This window comes from Mastomys coucha, unplaced genomic scaffold, assembly GCF_008632895.1.
Source record: "Mastomys coucha isolate ucsf_1 unplaced genomic scaffold, UCSF_Mcou_1 pScaffold23, whole genome shotgun sequence".
In the NCBI taxonomy this organism is placed as follows: Eukaryota; Metazoa; Chordata; class Mammalia; order Rodentia; family Muridae; genus Mastomys; species Mastomys coucha.
Genome location: NW_022196906.1, coordinates 95980967 through 96001787, shown reverse-complemented (window position 1 = coordinate 96001787; position 20821 = coordinate 95980967).

The window sequence follows — 20821 nt, the reverse complement described above, 5'->3', positions numbered from 1 at the left end:
TCCTGGAAGGTTCCTACTGAATCTAAAGCAGAGAAGCCATAGTATCTTTTATATTCCTACAAATCTACTGGCTGGTCCCAGCCCCACATCAGCTGCCCATGTGCTCACAGAGACAGCCGTGTGGGAAGGCATTATAAGCTGGGTGGGCAAAGGATAACTACAGCTGTTTCCTTGCTCTCCAAGCAAGAGAGTGCTTCTGTTTGTTACCGTGAGTTTGCTTGAACCTGGGGCTGGAGTGCATCCGTATACCCAGTGGGCTCCCATCTTGGAGAAGTAATCCTTCTTGGAAGGCTGAGGCCATTTTTAGAACCTGTCTGGGAAGGACCTTGGACCGTCACTCAAGCCAATCCCAGAGCTCAGACAAACTGGTACCCAGAGAGGTCAAGTCTCTTTGGACTATTAAGTAGCAGGCACTGCTGTTGCCTGGCCATAGGAGAAGGATCAAGTGCACACTGCCTTGTAGGTCCATCCTAGGTATATCGCTCAGAGTGGACAAGCTCCACGAACATGATACTTAGAATTCCGATTAAGGAGAATGTCACATAACTGAGCCCCATCATTTCTCCAACCCATGTCCCATATCTTCACTTTGCTTCGTCTTCAGCTCCACTGCTCTTCTCTGGCTTTAACACTTATTTTTTTCCAAGTCCCAATGGAATGCCAACTTCTCCAAGTGGGTAATGTTGTGTCTCATCTCACCAACAGCCATTCTTTTATCAAAGCCTTGGTTGTCCTGGTCTGAAATGATCTAACTGTATGTGTTTGCTTAGTTTTTCTTAGGGACAGGCTGTCGCTTCCATTAGAATTTAACACCACAAGAACAGAAAACCTGTCTGTTTAGCTTGACACTATTTCCCCAGTGTCCAGCATGCGACAGATACTCAATAAACATACGCTGAAGAAATCCGTGTGCATGGCAGCGACAGCCTTGGCTCACCTGTGAAGGCTTCACTAAGGATGATAAGCAGGTCTTTCTCAGTGAGAGGCAAGGTAACCGTTCTTATTGACATGCCTCAGGGCAGCGTTTAGTTGACCCCTTCTTGATGAGGATATTGTCAGTTGGATCTTGTTCCCTCCAAAGCATCCTTCTAAATTCTGATGGCTTCATTCATACTCTGTCCCTCGAATGGAGGCACAGCCAAGAAGCAATTTGCTCTTCAGTGTAGCACATAGGCTTAAAACCTGATTTAAAATTTTTTCTTCTCTCCTATATTACACCCTGATCACAGTTTCTTCTCCCTCCTCTCTTCCTAGTCTCCCCCCCTCCTTTCTCCCTCTTCCATTCCTCCTCTGTTTCTCTTCAGAAAAGGGCAGGCCTCTTAGGGACATCAACCAAACACGGCATATCAAGTTGTAAGAAGACAAGCAACCTCCCCTCACATTAAGGCTGGACAGGTAACCCAGTAGGAGGAAACAAGCCCCAAAGCAGACCAAGAGTCAAAGACAGCCCCAGCTCTGACTGTTAGGTATTCCACAAGAACACCAAGCCATACAAACACAGCAGATATGCAGAGGACTTGGGTCAGTCCCATAGAGCTCCTGATAGTTGGTCCAGTCTCTATGAATCCCTGTGAGCCTTGGGTGGTTGATTCTGTGGGCTGTGAAACCTGATTCTTAACTCAAGGCAGACATTTGCAATAGTGTAGGCTATTGATTCATCTCTTCTTCTGGGAGGCTTTGTGCCATAATTCACCAGTGTGAGGCCATAATGCACCCCTAATTTTTGACACTCTTCACCCCTCAGCCCATTGTCTCTTTAGCTGATTCCCATGATGGTTCTTGTTCAATAGAAACATAAGGCAAAGCATATTAGTAACCACAGTGAAATGGAGAGAGAAGGGAGAATTCATTTTCACAATATCTTTTAACTTCCATATATTCCAATGTTATCATTTCAACACGTAAGTCAACATAAAAATAACCAGTAATCTATAGTCGGATGTGCCAACGTGGTGCTTTGGTGGAAGGGGGATCCTACATATGATGGTGGTCTCATAAGATTATATTTTTTCTTTCTTTTTGTTAATTTGTTTTTTATTCACTTTACATCTTGATATCAGCCACCCTCCCAGTTCCCGTCCTTACACAGCCCGCCCTCACTTCTCCTCTGAGAAGGGAGAGCCCCTGGGTGTTATCCTACCCTGTCACATCAAGTCATTGCAGGATTAGGTGCATCCTCTCCCACTGAGGCCAGACAAAATGGACCAGTTATGACATCACAGCCATGTTAGTTTGCGTTAAGTATACTCTGATTTTCTGCAATGACAAAATCAGCTAACTATATATTTCAGAGTTTTCCATATTGCTAATGCTTGATTGTATTTTATGGGTTTGGTATTATTAAGTGCTTTAAAGCTGGTGTGTGTTCTACACTAATGGAATATGACATGTTAACTACTTGCATGTTCTGTGGTTGGTAGCCTCATGTAGTTGATGGACACCATACTGGGCAGCTCAGTTTTAGAATCCCTGGTAGTAAACCTGGTTTGGTTGCAATGGTTTGACACGAAATCCAGGTTTTGTTAGGAACCAAGGAAATCCAAGAGTACCCGCTATTCTTGATGGTGTAGGGCAGTTGGGTTGGTGCTGAGAATGGTTTCTGATGAAGCTGAGGGCAAAGATGGGTAGGGATGTTGGAAGCCATGGGGGTCCTGATTGAAACCATCTTTGATACTGGCAGGGATGAGTAAGCTGTGAGGCTCAGGCTGGAGTTCTCTGGGGAGCCAGGACCCCCTCCATTCTAGCCAGTGGTGCCCATCTGTGACTCACTGGCTAATGCTTACCAGAGAAGCTAACTAGTTTCAATTCCAACTTTTGAACATGAAGATTTTAAACGTTAAGAAGTGACAAACATGATTTCTGCAGTGTGCCTCCTCTCGAGTGACTGCGTCCTCAGCGAAGGTGTGAAGAAAGGCTCACGTTTCGCGGCGACCTCTTTGAAGAGCACTTGTGGATTTTATGTCTTCGTCCCCTTTGCTTCTCACACTCCAATTAGCGATGCGATCACCTAACAGTGTTTTGATCCAGACTGTATTTTTGGTTTTAGTGACAAGCATTTTTGTACCTTAAACTGTTTGTGAAAAGTAAGATAAATTACCTCTATTTCTTCCTGTTGATCAACTACACGTAGGCCCTGCCAAGGAAACGATCAGAGTTTTCACTTACAGATGCCCATCGCCTCAAGTTTGGACAAACTGTCATTACTCACTTGCTTCTCAGATGGGTAAACTAAGATCTTGAACAATTACTGAACTTTTCCAGTTGACTCACTTAAATGAAGTTTTTTGTTTTTTGTTTTTTGTTTTTTAATGAAAATGTATGGTTCTACTGAGAACTATGGTTGTTGAAACTCATTTGTGATGGGATTAAGCCCAGGAAATGAGCAAATTCTGTGAGGAAGGGGCTTTGTTGTTAAGTATTAACTATATTCTGTACACTGACATGTTACATGTACTTGTATTCTAATTTTCAGTGCTATGACAAAATGCCTGATTGAGCAACAAACATTATTTGTTTGGCTTATTATTTCAGAGAGTTACTCCATTGTCCTTGGTTCTGTTGCTTCTGGGCCCACAGTATCATAGTGGTCATGTGGTCAGGAAATACACACACACACACACACACACACACACACACACACACACACAGAGAGAGAGAGAGAGAGACACAGAGAGAGAGACAGAGAGAGACAGAGAGACAGAGAAAGACAGAGAGAGACAGAGAGAGGGAGAGACAGAGAGACTGAGAGAGAGAGGCAAAGAGAGAGAGAGAAGACAGAGGAGTGAGACAGAGGTCAGAGAGAGGGGAGACAGACAGACAGACAGAATATCCACTCAAGCTCACTCTTTCTCACAGCAAGATATTCTGAAGACAATTCAGAACAAATGCAAATCTCCCTTTCTCTCCTTACACATACACACACACACAGACATACACACACATACTCACATACATATACATACACAGACACATGCATGCACACATACACAAGCACAAACACTCACACACACTCAAACACATACACATTCAAACACACACACAAACACACACACTCACACATGCACACGCACTCACAAACACACACATACACTCAAACACACACACACATACTCATACACAGACACACATTCACACACACTCACATGCACACACATGTACACACACACACACTCACAAACACACTCAAACACACACACATACTCACACACACACACGCACATGCACGCACATGCACACACACGCACTCACAAACACACACACACTCAAACACACACACATACTCACACATGCACACACACGCACGTGCACACATACACACACGCAGGCGCACATCTCTTCTGCCACTGTGTCTGTAAGTTTTAGAGATTTGCTCAGGCTCACACCATCCACATCACCCTTCGGTACTCCTATGTCCTAGTAAAGAGTTAGGGTCATTACTGAGCTAGTTGGTGCCTTAATGGCATTTAGGCTTAGTGTTCTGGGACGTGCTGAAAGAGCGCCCATACCTATTGCCGCAAGAACTTTCATTGCTATTTCTCTAGTTTGATGTTGAGCCTTGAGTTTGCAGCTCATAGAAATGTTTAATTTAAGTTTTCTCAAACATTGCCAAAGCACTTTATAGAGTAAAGCCACAATTCATACTTACTACCCATCTGTCCGTTTCCTTGCCTGCGACGGATAATAGCAAACGTTTGCTTTTATCAGCCTATTGGATGAAAATTATATTTATTTTATCTTGGAGAGGTAAACCGTAATAAATTATTATTGTAAATATATGCAAAATAATGAATATCATATGCATCTATAGACATAATTTGAATACTAATGATAAAACAATACCCCAGTACCTAGCACTCAGTTGCATATGAGTAGTCTCTTGCGAACACTGTCTGTGGTCTCTCCCCATTGTGTCCCAGTAGCTTGGTTACTTTTACTCTGGTGAGTGAGTGTGCCATGGTTGATTTTTCTATTCCACAGCGATGAGCATTTGGGTAGTTTCTCCTTTTCTCACAATGTGATGATCTATTATCTCTCTTGCATATGTTTGTTGGTGCCCAGCAGAGTTGCGAGGTAAAGGCAGCCGTGAAATTGCTGTCTTAGGATATAGCCAAGAGTTCCAGGGGCCCATCAAAGTGTTATGAGGGTACAGCAGACTCCCAGTTATCCATCAGAATATCTTCCTGTCTCTCCCCACCTTTCTCAGGCTCTGTTTTGGCCGACGACCCTTAACAGCTTCCCATTCTGCCGCTCTCAATCAGAACCCAAGATAGAGAGCGTACTTCATGCTCTCCCCTAGTTACTCAAAACCCAAAAATGTGCTCAGGGGTCGGTCCCCCTTCAGCTTTGCAGAGAAGCCTCTGAAAGAACTGCGTCCCTGAAAGACGGCAAGGATCAGAGTTACCCAAGCAGTCCAGATTGTGAGCATTAGAAGTGAGGTGTGTGAGAAAAAGAAACTGCTTTACCTCGCAGCCATGGTTTGTTCTCATTCTTGCCATGGCAGCTAGCGCTTCACTGTAATTAAGGCTGTGGAAGGCACATGTTTCCGAAGCTTCAGGGAGTGATGGCCTCCTCCTTCCCAAAGCATTTGAACTGACTAACACTCCCATGGGCGCCTTGTGACAGCTCCCGTTGCTGCATGTCCTACTGGCTCCTGTTAGTCCTCAGTTGGTTATTTCTGCCTAGCGGTAGGTGAGAAGGATCATTGTGGTGGTGTTTTCGTTTACAGACATCTCTCCAGATACTGCTAGGGGGACATTATCTGGAGTGTCTATCTGAATCTGTCGCTCTCTCTTTTAATATCTTCTTTTGTTGTGGTCACACCTTATAATCATACAGACTCTGAATCGAAATCGTTTTAGGTGTAGAATTCATCGCTGCTAATTACGTGCACGGTGTTATACAGCCGTCAGCACCGCCTATTTCCAAAACTCTTTTGCTATCCCACATAGACGTGATGTACTCACTAAGCTCTGCCTCCCGCTCGCCCCCTCCCCTCAGCCCCTGGCTGGCTCTCATCGGCTCACAGAGTCTCTGAGTTTGCCAACTCAAAATATTTCATATCTGTGGAATCATAGAGTATTTTCTTCCTTTGGATGTGGCTTAGAAATATGGAAGGTGCCACAAATTTGCATGACATCTTAACACCATGCTCATCTCTACATGGTTTGAATTTTAGTGGGCAAGCTGCCAAGTAAACACCTGGATGGTTTTAAACGATATTTGTTATTGGTTCCTAGACATTCTTTACATATTGTAGATGATAGCATTTCCTTTTCTTTCTTTTTTTTTAAAAGTAGGTATAAGTATTTTCTCCTGCTGTGACACTTGCCTGTTTCTGCTGTTTTTCACCCATTTTCCCTTTTTCCTAGCTAAATATAGCTGTACTCCCCTCCGCAGTCTCCGCTTTTGGTACCATTAGGAAATCCACTCCCCATCCCCCCACCTACCCTGGCTTCCTTAACGTATTCTTTAATATTTTCTTCAAAAGTATTTTAACATTTCACATTTTAAGCATTTGTTTTCAATATACCTGAAGTTGATTACATTTGAGAGAGAAACTCAGTCATAGTTTCTGAATGTGCTTGGCAGCATTCATTGTCGACTGAGCAGACCTTGATATTTGTGACAATTCCCTTGACTGAGTTTTCTACCCATGAGCTGGTGCTAAATCACCACATGAATTCTGTATTTTTATAATTATGGACATTGTAAGTTTTGAAAACTGGTAGAAACCTTCCATTCTGGTCAATTCCAATTTGTCCTGCTTTTGCCTTTGAACTTTATGATTAAATTGCCAAATTCCTCAGAAAAATATGATGAGTATATTCTACACTTGAACTAGATTTCCAGGTAAAACTGTGGAGAGTGGCTATGAACACTCTCCTTTCTCTTTTGAGCCTAGTTTGGCTCCTCAGTTAATTAAAACATTTTAATAAAGTTTTTATGGTGTGTCCACATAGGCCTTCGGAAGCTTTCTAAAGAAAGCGTTGTTCCCAAGCATGGAACATACATGGACTAGATTGAGGCCCCACTGCATATATATAGCAGATGTGCAGCTTGGTTTTCATGCAGGTCCCCCAACAACTGGAGTGGGGGCTCTCCCTGGCTCTGTTGCCTGCCTGTGGATTCTGCTCCACTAACTGGGCTGCCTTGTCTGTCCTCAGTGGGAGAGGATGTGCCTAGTCCTGCAGAGACATGATGTGCCAGGATAGGTTGGTACCCATAAGGGCTTCCCCTTCTCTCAGAGGAGAAGGGGAGGAGGGATGGGACAAGAGGTTGTGTGAGAGGACACTAGGAGGAGAGTAGGGGTTGTGATCGGATGTAAAGTAAACAAATGAATAAATAAATAAATAGAAGTAATAATAACAATGATGGTAATAATAATAAAACATTCTTCCAAGGACACTTTAGATTCGTTTCAAGATATGCCAGAGCTTTGGACATTGACATTAAGATGCTATATTGCTAAAATAATTCAGTTTTGATCCTGAAAAAAAGCAATTGGTTTTTATATATTGATTTTGCAGCCAGCGACCTTGCGATGTCTTGTGTGGTCTGATGGTTTATCTGTCCAGCCTGGTGAGTTTATGCATCACCTCGCTGCCACTCGATGTGGTCCTCTTCCCTCTCCTATGTCATCTGCTTCTCTTCCAAACGGTCAAGTGTCTGGTGAGGATCTGCAGTAGGGTGCTGAGCAGTGCTCAAGACAGAAAGCGTTGCTCCTTCCTACCTGTAGAGGGCGCCCTGGTCACTTACTGTGGAATGTGACATTTGATCTGGAGTTTCCCATGTGTTCTATGTTAAGAAACGGCTCAGTTTTCTCCTTTTTTTAAATTAAGGTGCTGTGAATCGAACCCAGGGCCTCATGTGTACCAGGCAAATGCCCCGCCATTGAGTTCTGTCCCCAGCTCTTTTGTTCAATATTTTTAAAGTGCATTTTAAATGCACTCTGCATCTTTGTCAAAGTTTGGTTTCAAGCTCTTGAGATGGCCATATGTGTTTTGCCTTTTAGTCAGTCAATGAAGTGTATACACTCCTTTAAAACTGGACGGTTCTTTCTGTCCCAGGACAAGTCCAACCAGTGTTACATCTCAGTCTTGCAAGTGTTTGGAGTGGGGCTCACGAGCAAAACGCTTAGACCTAACGTTGTTTCCTTTTTCGGAGCCTGCTAGATTTAAATTGCTGATTCAAAATTCTTTCATGGTAAACCAGTCTGCTCAACTATTTTCTTTTCTTTTTTCTTTTTCTTTTTTTGGTATGTGAATCAGATTTGATATGTTGTATTTTTTTTTTCCTCAAGAAACATTACTACTTCATTCAAGTGGCTCATAGTATTTTCAAAGTTTACTTTGCATGTGTATCCCCCTTTCATCCCTAATGTTTATTTTTGTTGTGTCTCATTGCCTGCTTTATTCCTGGCAATTCAGATCAATCTTGTTAGAAAAGTCCTGTCTCAAAAATAAAATAAAATAAAAGCCGTTGGCTGTGAGAAACAGTTTTGCTGTGTAACCTGGTATGACCTTGAACCCCAAATCTTCCATTCTCTATCCAGAGTGCTGGGATTGACGCCTCACAGTGATGCGTGGCAGGGCATAGCTCTGAAGACTTCAAAACAAAACAAAACAAAACAAAACAAAAACCCCAGAAACCAAAAAACAAAAAACCCCAGCTTCTCTTCTTTGGAGTGAACTTTGAAATGAGGATCTTGTTAATTATTCATTACCTATTCCTGTAATTTTGTATATTTACCCTCATGTTCTGTTTGTTTCTATGGAGTTAATAGCAGACTTCTTGCTTTTACTAAGTTCCCCTTGGGAGCTGCATACACCTCCTGGTTCGTTCCTCATATTCCAGCACTCATGGCGTTGGCCTGTAGTTGCCTCTTTAGATGAATGCAGTTGGTTTGAGATGTCTGTGTTCATCACGGTCTAATTTTAAGCCATTTTTTCCATCCCCATCATGACTCCTCTTTACTTTCATCTGTTACTGATTTCTAATTGGGTGGTTTGTAGGTCACATGATGTTAGCCATGTTATTTGGTCTTTGTTGCACTTTGTGATCCCCTTAGCAGTCAGTCTTCACAATATATCAATAACGAAAGGAGCATATGAAAATTAGCCTCTCTATTGACACTTCTACCAACTCCTCCTTGAAAACCTGCCCTTTTATGAGACTATAACTTACATCAACATTCAGGTTCTTGAGTCTTTCTTCAACAGTTATTTATTATTTTATAGTGACCTTCATTATTATTCATGATGCCTTCTCCTTAATATTTATTCTGTGTAGTATTAATCTAGTGGCCCAAGCTTTAAAAAAATGATATTTGTCTATTGTATATTTCTCTTACCCATTTACTTTGAATACACATTTGTCATTTCGGGCTTCGGGTGTGATTTCTTTTAAACAGTAGGTAATGGATTTCTTCGTAGCCTGTCTGATGTTCATCCTCTAGAATGATGAGTCCAGCACACAGTGTTTGTTCACATTGCTAGTGAGTTTGGACTCAACTCCGTTATTTTCTCTCCTGCTTTATATATGTCTACCCCACCCCACCCCCTCCTTTCCACACTATTGATTAGCTTTCATTATTCCTCTTTTCCCCCACTCTTTATTTGGAAGTGGACACCATTAATACTTAGGCATGACTGATTTACAACATACAACATTATTCAGTATTTCTGCATGGTCTCAGAATGATTCTACTGTTTACAAACTCTGGCTCTTTAACTCTCTGTACTGCCTAGTTTTGTGTGTCAACTTGACACAGGCTGGAGTTATCACAGAGAAGGGAGCTTCAGTTGGGGAAGTGCCTCCATGAGATCCAGCTGTGGGGCATTTACTCAATTAGTGATCAAGCGGGTAGGGCCCCTTGTGGGTGGTGCCATCCCTGGGCTGGAAGTCTTGGGTTCTATAAGAGAGCAGGCTGAGCAAGCCAGGGGAAGCAAGCCAGTAAGGAACATCTCTCCATGGCCTCTGCATCAGCTCCTGCTTCCTGACCTGCTTGAGTTCCAGTCCTGACTTCCTTTGGTGATGAACAGCAATTGGAAGTGTAAGCTGAATAAACCCTTTCCTCCCCAACTTGCTTCTTGGTCATGATGTTTGTGCAGGAATAGAAACCCTGACTAAGACACTCTCATATCAAATTGATTTTTTTTCCCTGTGTTTTAATGATGTCTCTCCATTACTGATGTCTCACCGTTACCGATGTCTCGATGTTACCGATCCCAATGCGTCATCTACTCAGTGATCCCTTTGCTCATGTTTCTTTTTCCTCTGACTTAGGTGTTCTTTGTTTGCTTTCTCTTGAAAAATCATGATTTATCATTTACGTGTGTGGATGTTTTATCTGCATGTATTTCTGTGTACCCTGTGCATGCAGTGCCCACGGAGGCCAGACGAAGGCATGGGATCCCCTGGGACTGGAATTACAGATGGCTGTGAACTGAACCCATGTCCTCTGGAAGGACAGCCAAAGCTCTTAACCACTGAGCCATCTCTCCAGCCCTTCATTTGTCTTCTTATTCTTTCAATACTAGATCCCTTCCAAACACTATCTTGGTGGTGAGTTTATTCAATCTTGCTTGAAAAGTCTCCTTTTCACTCTTAGTTGGAAATCAAAATTTGGATGGATCTAGGATTTTAGGGCATACATATTAAAGTGTAAAATTACACATATATATATATGTAATTTTATTTTCTGTCTGCATTTACATTTTGCTGCCGGAAGCCTGTCATTTCTGCATATCTTTTAGTCAAGATTTGATTCATTCACATTTGCTATTGGAAGTGTTTCTGAATTTCTTATAAAATTTTATTGCTCAAATGGAAACTTTCTCTTGGATTATTTATGCTTTTGTTCAATTCTTCTTTTAACATAAAGGTGATGTTTTGATTTTTATCATCTCCAGTATTTTCAAAAGTGTTTCTATATTTCTTTAAGGTGGTTTTGTAGAAACCTTTTGAAAACCATGTTTAAATTTTAAACTGTGTCTGTCTATTTTTTAAAACAATTTCAGTGTTTGCCAGGTAGTCAAGTAAAAGCATTGAGTCCTCCTGAAATACAATAGGGACCTCAGGTTGCTTGGTCCAGCTCCTTCCCCTTTGCTCTGGTCTTGATTCATGAAATCCAAACACACAGAGTTAGGTTTCAGTAATTAGAATTTTAAGAATATGTGTATTTTTTCCTTTGAGACATTTTATTTCAGTTTAAGAGGACACAAAATCAACAAAACAATCAATTTGTCTTTCTTCATACCAATAACAACCAACCTGGAAAATAAATCAAGAAAAGACTCCCATTAACAATTCTAAGAAGAATAAAACTCTTGGGAATAAATTCAACTCCAGAGATGAAAGATCTCTACACTAAAGACTATAAAATGCTAATAAAAGAAACTGAAGAAGACACAAATATATGGGAAATAGCCCGTATTCACAGATTGAGAGAATGAATAATGCTGTAATATACATAACACCCAAAGTAATATATAGCCGCAGCATACGCTCTGTCAAGATTCCACCCCAAATCCATCATGGGAATGGGAGGAGGGAAAAAGAGCGATTCTTAAATATGCGTGGAACCACAAAAGATCCTAAATATCTGAAGCAGTCTTTAGAAGGAAACTGGGAGCACCACATTTCCTGGTTTCAAATTGCCTGGCTGTTTATAGTGATTGAAACAGTGTGGCGTAAGACTAGTTTGTGCTTTAGTGTATTAGCGCACACACAGAGACTGACAAAACAGAACAGGACATCTGTATGTAAGTCCCTGAGAGCATGGGCCAGTCGGTGTTGACAAGGACACTAAGAAAGCACCTCTTCTATGCGACAAGCACCTCTTCAATAAGCTGTGCTCGGAAAATTGGTCCTACAGATATGGCGACACGAATGGGGAGCTTTCTTCTACACCACATAAAATTCAACTCGAAATGAATTAATGTCCCAAGTGTAGACCTGGAACTCTAAAGAAAGCAGGGTCAAAGACTCCTTGGCAGTGAGGATCTTGGCAACAAACTCCTCAGTTAACCAAAGCAAAAGCAAATGTCTGCAATGAGCGTAAACCGAAGAGTTTTGCTCAGAAAGGGAAATAACAGAATAAAATGGTGGTCCAGGAATTGGAAGAAAATATCCACAAGCTGAGTCTTAATTAGGTGGTTACTATCCAAAATATGTAATTGGCTTACCCACCTCAGTAGCACACAGAACAAAAAGAAACACCCCAACTGAACAGTGGAGGCATGACTTGAATTGTATCTTCAAAGAAGATGTAAGAGTGGCCAGTGAGGCCTGGGAAGACGGTTCAAATGATGACATGCTTGTTATAAGACATGGTGAGTTTGATCTACAACAACAACAACAACAACAACAACAACAACACAGCGTTCAGTAGCATGTACCTGTAATCCTAGCACTGGGGAGCACGCAGAGAAAAGAGGATCCTTGAGGCTTCCTGGGTAGTCAGTGAGAATGATTCAGCGAACTCCAGGTTCAGTGGGAAACCCTGTCTCTCTTCTATACTCAAAAAGAAAAGATGGGGGGTGCCTCCACACAAGTGCACACAATAGTACGTGCATCCTCACAAACATGACCCCACCCCCAAACGACCAGTGAGCATGTGAAAGGATGCTCAAGTCAGCAGTAGGAAGATGAGAATCAAGTTCATAACGAGAGGAGGCAGTGTCGTCTCACACAGGAATGGATGCCATCCAAAAGGAGGACAAGAGACAGTAACTGATAGCAGGGACAGCAGCAAGGAGTTGCCTCAGATGTCTAAAAATAAAACTACCATATCAGCCAGAATCCTCTTCTGGTTTTATACTCAGGGGATGGGGTGGGGGAGATATGACAGCTACAACTTACAGAGATGTCTACTCCAGTGTTCATCCAGCGTTAGTCACAATAGGAAAGTTATTAAAACAACTCATGCCCACCACCTGATGAGTAATGAATTATGTAATTTCATGAATATAAGTATATAAAGTATTCAGTCTTGAAGAAAGAAGATTTTGTTTCAGAATATACAAACCCAGAGCCCATTAAGTGTAAAAAGAAAACAGACCGGAAACAAGAATACTGCATGATCTTGCTTGTATATGGAATAGAAACTTTAAAAAACTACATAGGGCCAGAAAACGATGGAGGATAGGGAAAGAGATTTAGGTCAAAGGGTATAATATTGCAATTCTATAGGATGAATGAAAAATTAATGTCAGCTTATGAACACATTTCTAATGATTTTAATGTACAGTACAAAAATTTATCTTTATCAACTGAAATAAATCTTCAAACTTTTTTCTAAGTAGTTATATGTTTTCTGACACCTGAAACTTAAGTAAAAAGTGTTCATTGCTTTCAGCTTGCTGAGTACCATCTTTCTATAACACCAATTTTCACTTCTAAAACTCTATACTAAAACAAAACAACACTACCCCAATCACCCAAATGCTCAATTTTCTTTGAATTTACTGGTTTGAAATTAGTATTTATGTAACTGTAGGTAATGGATGTGCTTTTCCTCATCTTCTAGGCAATCTGTCTGATTGGGTGTGTGTGTTTTCTTGGGTAGATGTAAGATTTCTTTATAATAGCTATAAATCTGGAATGCTAGTTCAGAGAACAGAGGTACCGTTCACCAGGGCTGACAACCTGAGTTCTGTCTCCAGGACCTACTCTGTGGGAGAAGAGAACTGGTCAAGGCAAACTGTTCTTTGACCTCCACACACAGGCTATGCCATGTGTTCCTTCTCCTAATAAGTAAGTGAGTGAGTGAGTGAGTGAGTAAGTGAGTAAGTGAGTGAGTGAGTGAGTGAGTGAGTAAGTGAGTAAGTGAGTGAGTAAGTGAGTGAGTGAGTGAGTGAGTGAGTAAGTGAGTGAGTGAGTAAGTAAGTGAGTGAGTGAGTGAGTAAGTGAGTAAGTGAGCGAGTGAGTAAGTGAGTGAGTAAGTGAGTGAGTGAGTGAGTGAGCAAGTGAGTGAGTGAGTGAGTAAGTGAGCAAGTGAGTGAGTGTAAGTGAGTGAGTGAGTGAGTAAGTGAGTGAGTGAGTGAGTAAGTGAGTGAGTGAGTAAGTGAGTGAGTAAGTAAGTGAGTAAGTGAGTGAGTGAGTAAGTGAGTAAGTGAGTGAGTGAGTGAGTAAGTGAGTGAGTGAATAAGTGAGTAAGTGAGTAAGTGAGTGAGTGAGTGAGTGAGTAAGTGAGTGAGTGAGTAAGTGAGTAAGTGAGTGAGTGAGTAAGTGAGTGAATGAGTAAGTGAGTGAGTAAGTGAGTGAGTGAGTAAGTGAGTAAGTGAGTGAGTAAGTGAGTGAGTAAGTGAGTAAGTGAGTAAGTGAATGAGTGAGTGAGTAAGTGAGTGAGTGGGTGAGTGAGTAAGTGAGTGAGTAAGTGAATGAATGAGTGAGTAAGTGAGTGAGTGGGTGAGTGAGTAAGTGAGTGAGTAAGTGAATGAGTAAGTGAGTGAGTGAGTGAGTAAGTGAGTGAGTGAGTGAGTAAGTGAGCGAGTGGGTGAGTAAGTGAGTGAGTAAGTGAATGAGTAAGTGAGTGAGTGAGTGAGTAAGTGAGTGAGTAAGTGAGTAAGTGAATAAATAAAATTTTTATTAAGTACCTACATGTCTCAAAAAACATCATTTACACATGACTATCGTCACTACTCAGCAAAGAAAAGCTGTATCCTTTTATACCTTTGTTATTTTTTCATGGCTTTTGCACAGGTGCCTCTTTTAGGGACTCTCAGTTGTTCTGGGAATTGTTCCAGGATTCTGGGAGCTCTCCTTGTGAAGCAGCTTGTGCAGTCTTACCTATGTTGGCTCTCCATTTTCTGTTCTCCGTATTTTCTCTTAGCCTTACCCCTTCCCATGTGTGTGTGTGTTTGTTTGTTTGTTTGTTGCGGGTAGTCTTGGGAGGACTCTTCCACATCACCCAACGAATGCTGAGCAGCAGCACATCTGCTCTTACTGACACATCCATGTGGAACTGAATGTCATCAGCTAAATTCTGTTTCCTTAAAACCATTCTCCATCTCTTGATCTGTTTCTTGATCAGAGGAGCTCCCTCACTGGCTCTGTTGCCTTTCTGTCATTCTCTTGCCTTTGGAGTTTATGTCTTTAGAGTGTTAAGTTCCCTGGAAGTTTCTCTAGAGTTCATGAAGCATCTATTTCAGTGGATGTTTCCTCACTTGGGTTTTAAGGCTCTGCTCTTCTTCTTTCATCCTTTCTTGGGCCATGCTCATCCTTCTTCCTATCTTTGAAGAGAGACTCACTACTTTGGAATGGATTTCGTGAGTGGGTGAACTCCAATCCTTGGTTGGTCTTCCTGCTTGCTTGATGTAGGCCTATGGTTGGAGGCCCAGCAGTGTTCATGTGCTGGCTACTTCACAGAGAGGAGTATGCCCTACTGAGCTTCCTCTACCCAGCATCCCACCTCTCTGGTCCTCTGACCTAATCTGTCACAGGATAAAGCCAATTAATAAGATGCCCAGTCTTTACTACAGTGTCCACTCCAGTCAGTTGACTGTTCTTCAGTTCTGAAATGAGCTGTGTCTTCCTGAGCTAGTCCACCTGACCATTTGTCTACCTTGGGTTTAAGATTTTTTTTTTCATGGAATAAGAAGATACTGGGTGTTAATCTATGGCTATAACAATGTTATGAGGAATATGTTTAAATACTATATTTCATTATGAAAATAATGGGACTAGGTGCTCTCCTAGGGCTTTCGACCTGTCTAGTTAGAGGTTCTTCTTTGGATAATGGTGCCAAATATGGGTTTCAGAGGGTGTTGGTTATACCCATGATGCTTGCAACACTGCTACACCAGTGGGTTGGTGGATGACCAGAAGAAAACAATGTCTTCTAGACACAACAAAGCAGCGGCACACACGGAGTCACAGCACCTATGACCCCATGCTCGAGGCCTGTGCAAGCCCAAGCCAGGCCAAATGCACACAAGGAATCACAGCACTTATGACCGAAAGCTCGAGGCTTGTGCAAGACCAAGCCAGACCAAATGCACACAAGGAATCATAGCACTTATGACCGCATGCTCGAGGCCCGTGCAAGCCCAAGCCAGGCCAAGCTCGAGGCCCGTGCAAGCCCAAGCCAGGCCAAGCTCGAGGCCCGTGCAAGCCCAAGCCAGGCCATATCCTAGGATGGGAAAGGGAGGCAAGCACAAAGTTCCACCTGTAGCTGAATAGTTATTGACAATTTAACAGCTGCAGAGAGAGGGAGCCAGTTCTCTAGGATCATGTAGCCCTTGATTAGTTGACCAGGCTCCAGTTGAAAGTCACATCTATGAGGTTCTGTGGGTAGCACAAATTGAACTTGATGTGTTAAAAAGTAACAAATTGATTGATGGCTTGAACAAAATAAATAAATAAATAAATAAATAAATGACACAAAGTTGGGTGGGTAGGAAAGGGGAGATTAGATCTGGAAAGAAATAGGGGAGGGATCAAAATGATCAAAACACATTGCATGAAATTCTCAAAGAACATACACACACACACACACACACACACACCCTTAAAACCTTGCTTTTTAAGGAAGAGAATTTGGCATATGGCATGCGTGTGCTTGATCATTTCTTTCCTCAATCCTACTTCATCTACCTTGAAAGTGTTGTCAGTTCCTTTCATATCCTGGCAATGAGGTTGCCTGTCAGAGTTTGCTACCTTGTTATGTAAATCTTCATAGGCATCTGCATCTGCTGGGAAATCTGCCCCGAGACAGAAGAAGCAGCCTGAAAAGCCCCTGTCCAGAGGCCACTGTGGATAGCAAGTGTGAGAACGCACTCTGGTCCTTTACCTCTGTGCCTAGGAGGATGGCCGGTGGTAGAAATCCTACAGAAAGAGACTAGATTACAGACATCACAGGATCTCCCCAGAACCCTCCAAGAAACTGGCAAAGAATTGCTACTGAGTGAATGCAGAAAGAACAAAGAGGTAGAGGAAGCATTACACTGACTATCATCCACTCAAATGAATCTTAAAAGAGTCCACATACGTCTCAGAAAATAATGAATGAAGAATGTGTCTTGCAGCTTAAGAATCTAATTAAAAGTAGCGTGGGTCACAAAGTAGGGAACAAAAGCATTGCTTTATGAGGAGAAGATATTTTAAAAGGAAAAGACAGGATGTAGAGGCAACACTGTCTTCTCATATACAAGCGCTCAAGTGGTCTCTCTCCAGGTTGTAAGTTTGCCCTTCTCTAAGCTAACAGGTAGAATGAAGGCACAGGTTGAGTATATAATAAAAACTGTATAAACTGGGGGCAGATCGAGAACTTTCTAACGGGGTAACTTTGAGATGAAAATGTTGCAATTGCTTTCTCCAGAAACACTTTGCAACCACGGGACCTCAAACTGTTTTGTTGTAGGCAGTGGACCGGATGGCTTCCTCCAAGCCTTTCAGGCAGAAGGGCCTCGGAGTGAGTCTCAGGGAAAGGGTTCAGTTCCTACTTGGGTGTGAGCCCTCTGCTGCTGGCCTTGGTAGTGCACATCTGTCACTCTGAAGGAGTGATTTAGTGATATCAAATAGCTCAGTGATTAATCAAGAGAACAACTGAGCATTTGACATCAGAGAAGGAAAGCTTACCCAAGGAAGGTGTGGCAGAGGTAAGACATGACCCCAGGCTTGTTGGCGCACACCAGCCACGCTGTTTGGGGCAGAACTCATTGTATGAGAAAGATCAATATACTCTACAGGGAAGAAACAAAAACAAAAACAAAACCTAAAAACCAAAAACCAAAGTAACAACAACAAACCCAAAAAACAAAAAAACCAAGCCACCCCTCAACCTCCACCCCCCACCCCCAAGAAACCCCAATAACAGCGATTAACACGTTCAGGCAAAGTCTGCTCCTTCAGTTATAAGGAGAATTAACAGGCAGGCAGCCCCAAACTGAAAGCTCTAGAAGTCACAGAGGCTGTCGCCATGGTCCTCCGGTGGGCTTTGCCACCCCTGGCAATCCAGCCATCAATTACTTGTCCCCGCTTTCCTCCTTCCACGTAGGATATAGACTCTTTCCTTCTAATACGAAAACGTTTCCAGTGCAGGCACCACATGAAAGAAATCAGAAGAGAGGAGATTGGGAGACTGGGGCTACTGTGGGGTATCAGCTCCAAGCTCTCTTCAGAGGAAGCTCCTGGAGCAATCTGAAGCAGTTAGACCAAGCTTTTTACTAAGTAAAGAGAGGCAGGGCTATCAGACCACACTGGAGGGTCTGTTTCCCCCAGTTCCCTACTGATTTAAACTCAGCAGGGGTGAGACCCAGAGACTGGTGTTTTTAGAGAGCTCAGCTGGTGGTTCTGCTACAAGATGAAAGACCCTGCAGGGTACTTTTTGGATGTCTGTACTCCAAGGAACCTCCAAGGTGTGACATTTCACAGGCAGATAGTGTCCAGTTCTATCTGCAGCCAGATCGGGGAGAGGGAGAGAGTACACACAGAGATGTGGCTGGAAGAGGTGGACCAGAGGGACAGCACAAAAGGCTCCTCTATGGGTTTGGGTAGAAAGAGGAGGCAGAAAATTCAACTCATTTCACTTTGGTTTTATAAATAAACACCATACGTGGTGCTTAACAAACCAACGCTATTTCCATCCTGCCCACTCCACGGCAGCTTCCGTGTTCTGTTATCCTCAAGTCCTCTGACAGCCCAGCACACCATCGCCCACTTCTTTATCATCATTCCTCTACTAAGTGATAAGTTTCCTGTCCCAGGTCTGCTCCACGGTGTGCCTGGTGCATCATAAGCACCCAGTAAACATTTCCTGAATAGGTGGGTAAACATGAGACCGGCTGAGGTGGGATATGGAGGCACTGAGGAGTCAAGCTTTGTAGGCCGAGAGAAGGCCTAGCAAAAACTGGGATGAGAATACAGTTCTGGGAATCCTGTTCTGGAATCTGGAGGCCTGGCCAGAGTGGCCTGTCTTTCTTCAGGAGACAGTGAGGAGCCGCTGGGTTGAAATGCTATGAAGAGATAAGACCAAGATTAGCTTGGGAAAGATTAAGTGGGCGGCAGCACTCGGCAGGGTTACAGAGGACAGAAACTGGGTGGCCAGCTAGAGATTCTTCAGTTGTCCAGAGGAAGGCAGGGTGACACAGAGCTGAGACAGATGGATCGACCTGAGACAAAGGCATAAAGAAGAGAAGCGGGAGGGGGTTTTTTCTGGGTGTGCTTGGTGGGTAGAGGGAAGGAAAGAGCCTGCAAACCACTCATGCATGCACCCACCATCCATCTGCTATCATCTACCCGCCCTCTCCCAACCATTCATTCTGCCTGTCATCCATCCACCCATCTGTCTGTCTGCCCATCCATCCGTCTGTCCATCCATCCATCCATCCATCCATCCATCCATCCATCCATCCATCTGTCTGTCCATCCGTCTGTCCGTCCATCCATCCAACTGTGTGTCTGTCCATCCATCCATCCATCCATCCATCCATCCATCTGTCCATCTGTCTGTCCATCTGTCCATCTATCCATCCGTCCATCCGTCCATCCACCATCTATCCATAATCCATCCACAGGGAAAGCTGCCGGTGGTAGAGTAGAGGAAGTGGCTTAGCAGTTGGTCTCAGTGCAGGGAAGGAGGAGGAGCTTCAAGCTGAGAGCTTTGGGGATCCCTCTTTTAGGGGCTGGAGGGATGAAGGAGGAAGAGCAAAAAGTAGTAAGACAGGTAGGCAGTGAAATCGGACTGTGAAGAGTGTTGCCAAAGCTGCCGAAGACCCAGTCGTCATCCATGTCAGAGCGGCACGTCTCTCGTTTAAGAAACTTCAAGACACAGTTAGTGCTGTGGAGGGACAGAGAGCAGCTGAGGTGGCATTAGGGAAGATTAAATGGCGGTCAGTGACGTCATCCTTTCAGGTTCCGAGGCTGGGTGGGTGGATGGTAGGGGAAGACACAAACAACCCATGTCAAAGTCTGGGAAACAAAGGCTTGTCAGAATCGGGATATGAGTGTGGCTGGCTGGGGTGGTGAGGGGAGGCAGTGCCTGTGAAAGACAGAGGTCAGTATGCAGGGTGGGGAATCAATGCAACTAAGTCCTCAAAGGAGAGTTGCCACATGCTCATGTCTTTAAAATTCCTGGAAAAGGTTTGGGGAGAGTGCTGAAGCCCCTCCCCCATGAGCATCCCTAACCTTGTGGGAAGTGTGATGAGGGAGGAGGTGAGGACCTTCTGTCACACAACTTCTGACAAGCCTCAAGGCCACAGTGCCTGATCTGAAACAGTCTGACCTGCTCAGTAAAACGGAGCAGCACTATCATCGTGGGAAACTGCTCCGATTCTGGAGCCCAGTTTCCCTGTGGTTACAGAACTCAGTTCTTGCCACCTACCTCCAGACCTGGTTCACAACAATGTCTTCCTGTGGCTGAGTACTCTGTATGCCCAAGTTGTCAGACTTTTCTGTTGTTTCTTCGTAGCCAGCCCTGGAACTCCAGGACTTCCCATTATGATTGTCTTCTGAGGGCAGGCCCTACAGTGGATGCTCAGAGACCCACCTGGGCAGAGACTTTCGGAGATATGCAGCTGGGGGTAGGATAGGAAGACCACCAGGTGTCTTAACTACCCCTGAGCAGTCGTCAGCAATAAAGGCTTGAAACCACATTCCCTCACTCCACAGACGCATGCCAAGGATGAGACACTGCTAAGGTCCCAGGGATTCTGAGTGAACGAAATCGGACAAGAAGATTGATTAGTAAAATGCTATAGGAAGGCGGCATACTGCATAGGAATAGTCAGGAGTAGTTGCAGAGTGTCTGTAAGCATAAGGGACCTCAATTGACTTCTTGGCTGAGCCCCGCCTTTCCAGTTTGGGGAAAACTAGCGTGCGA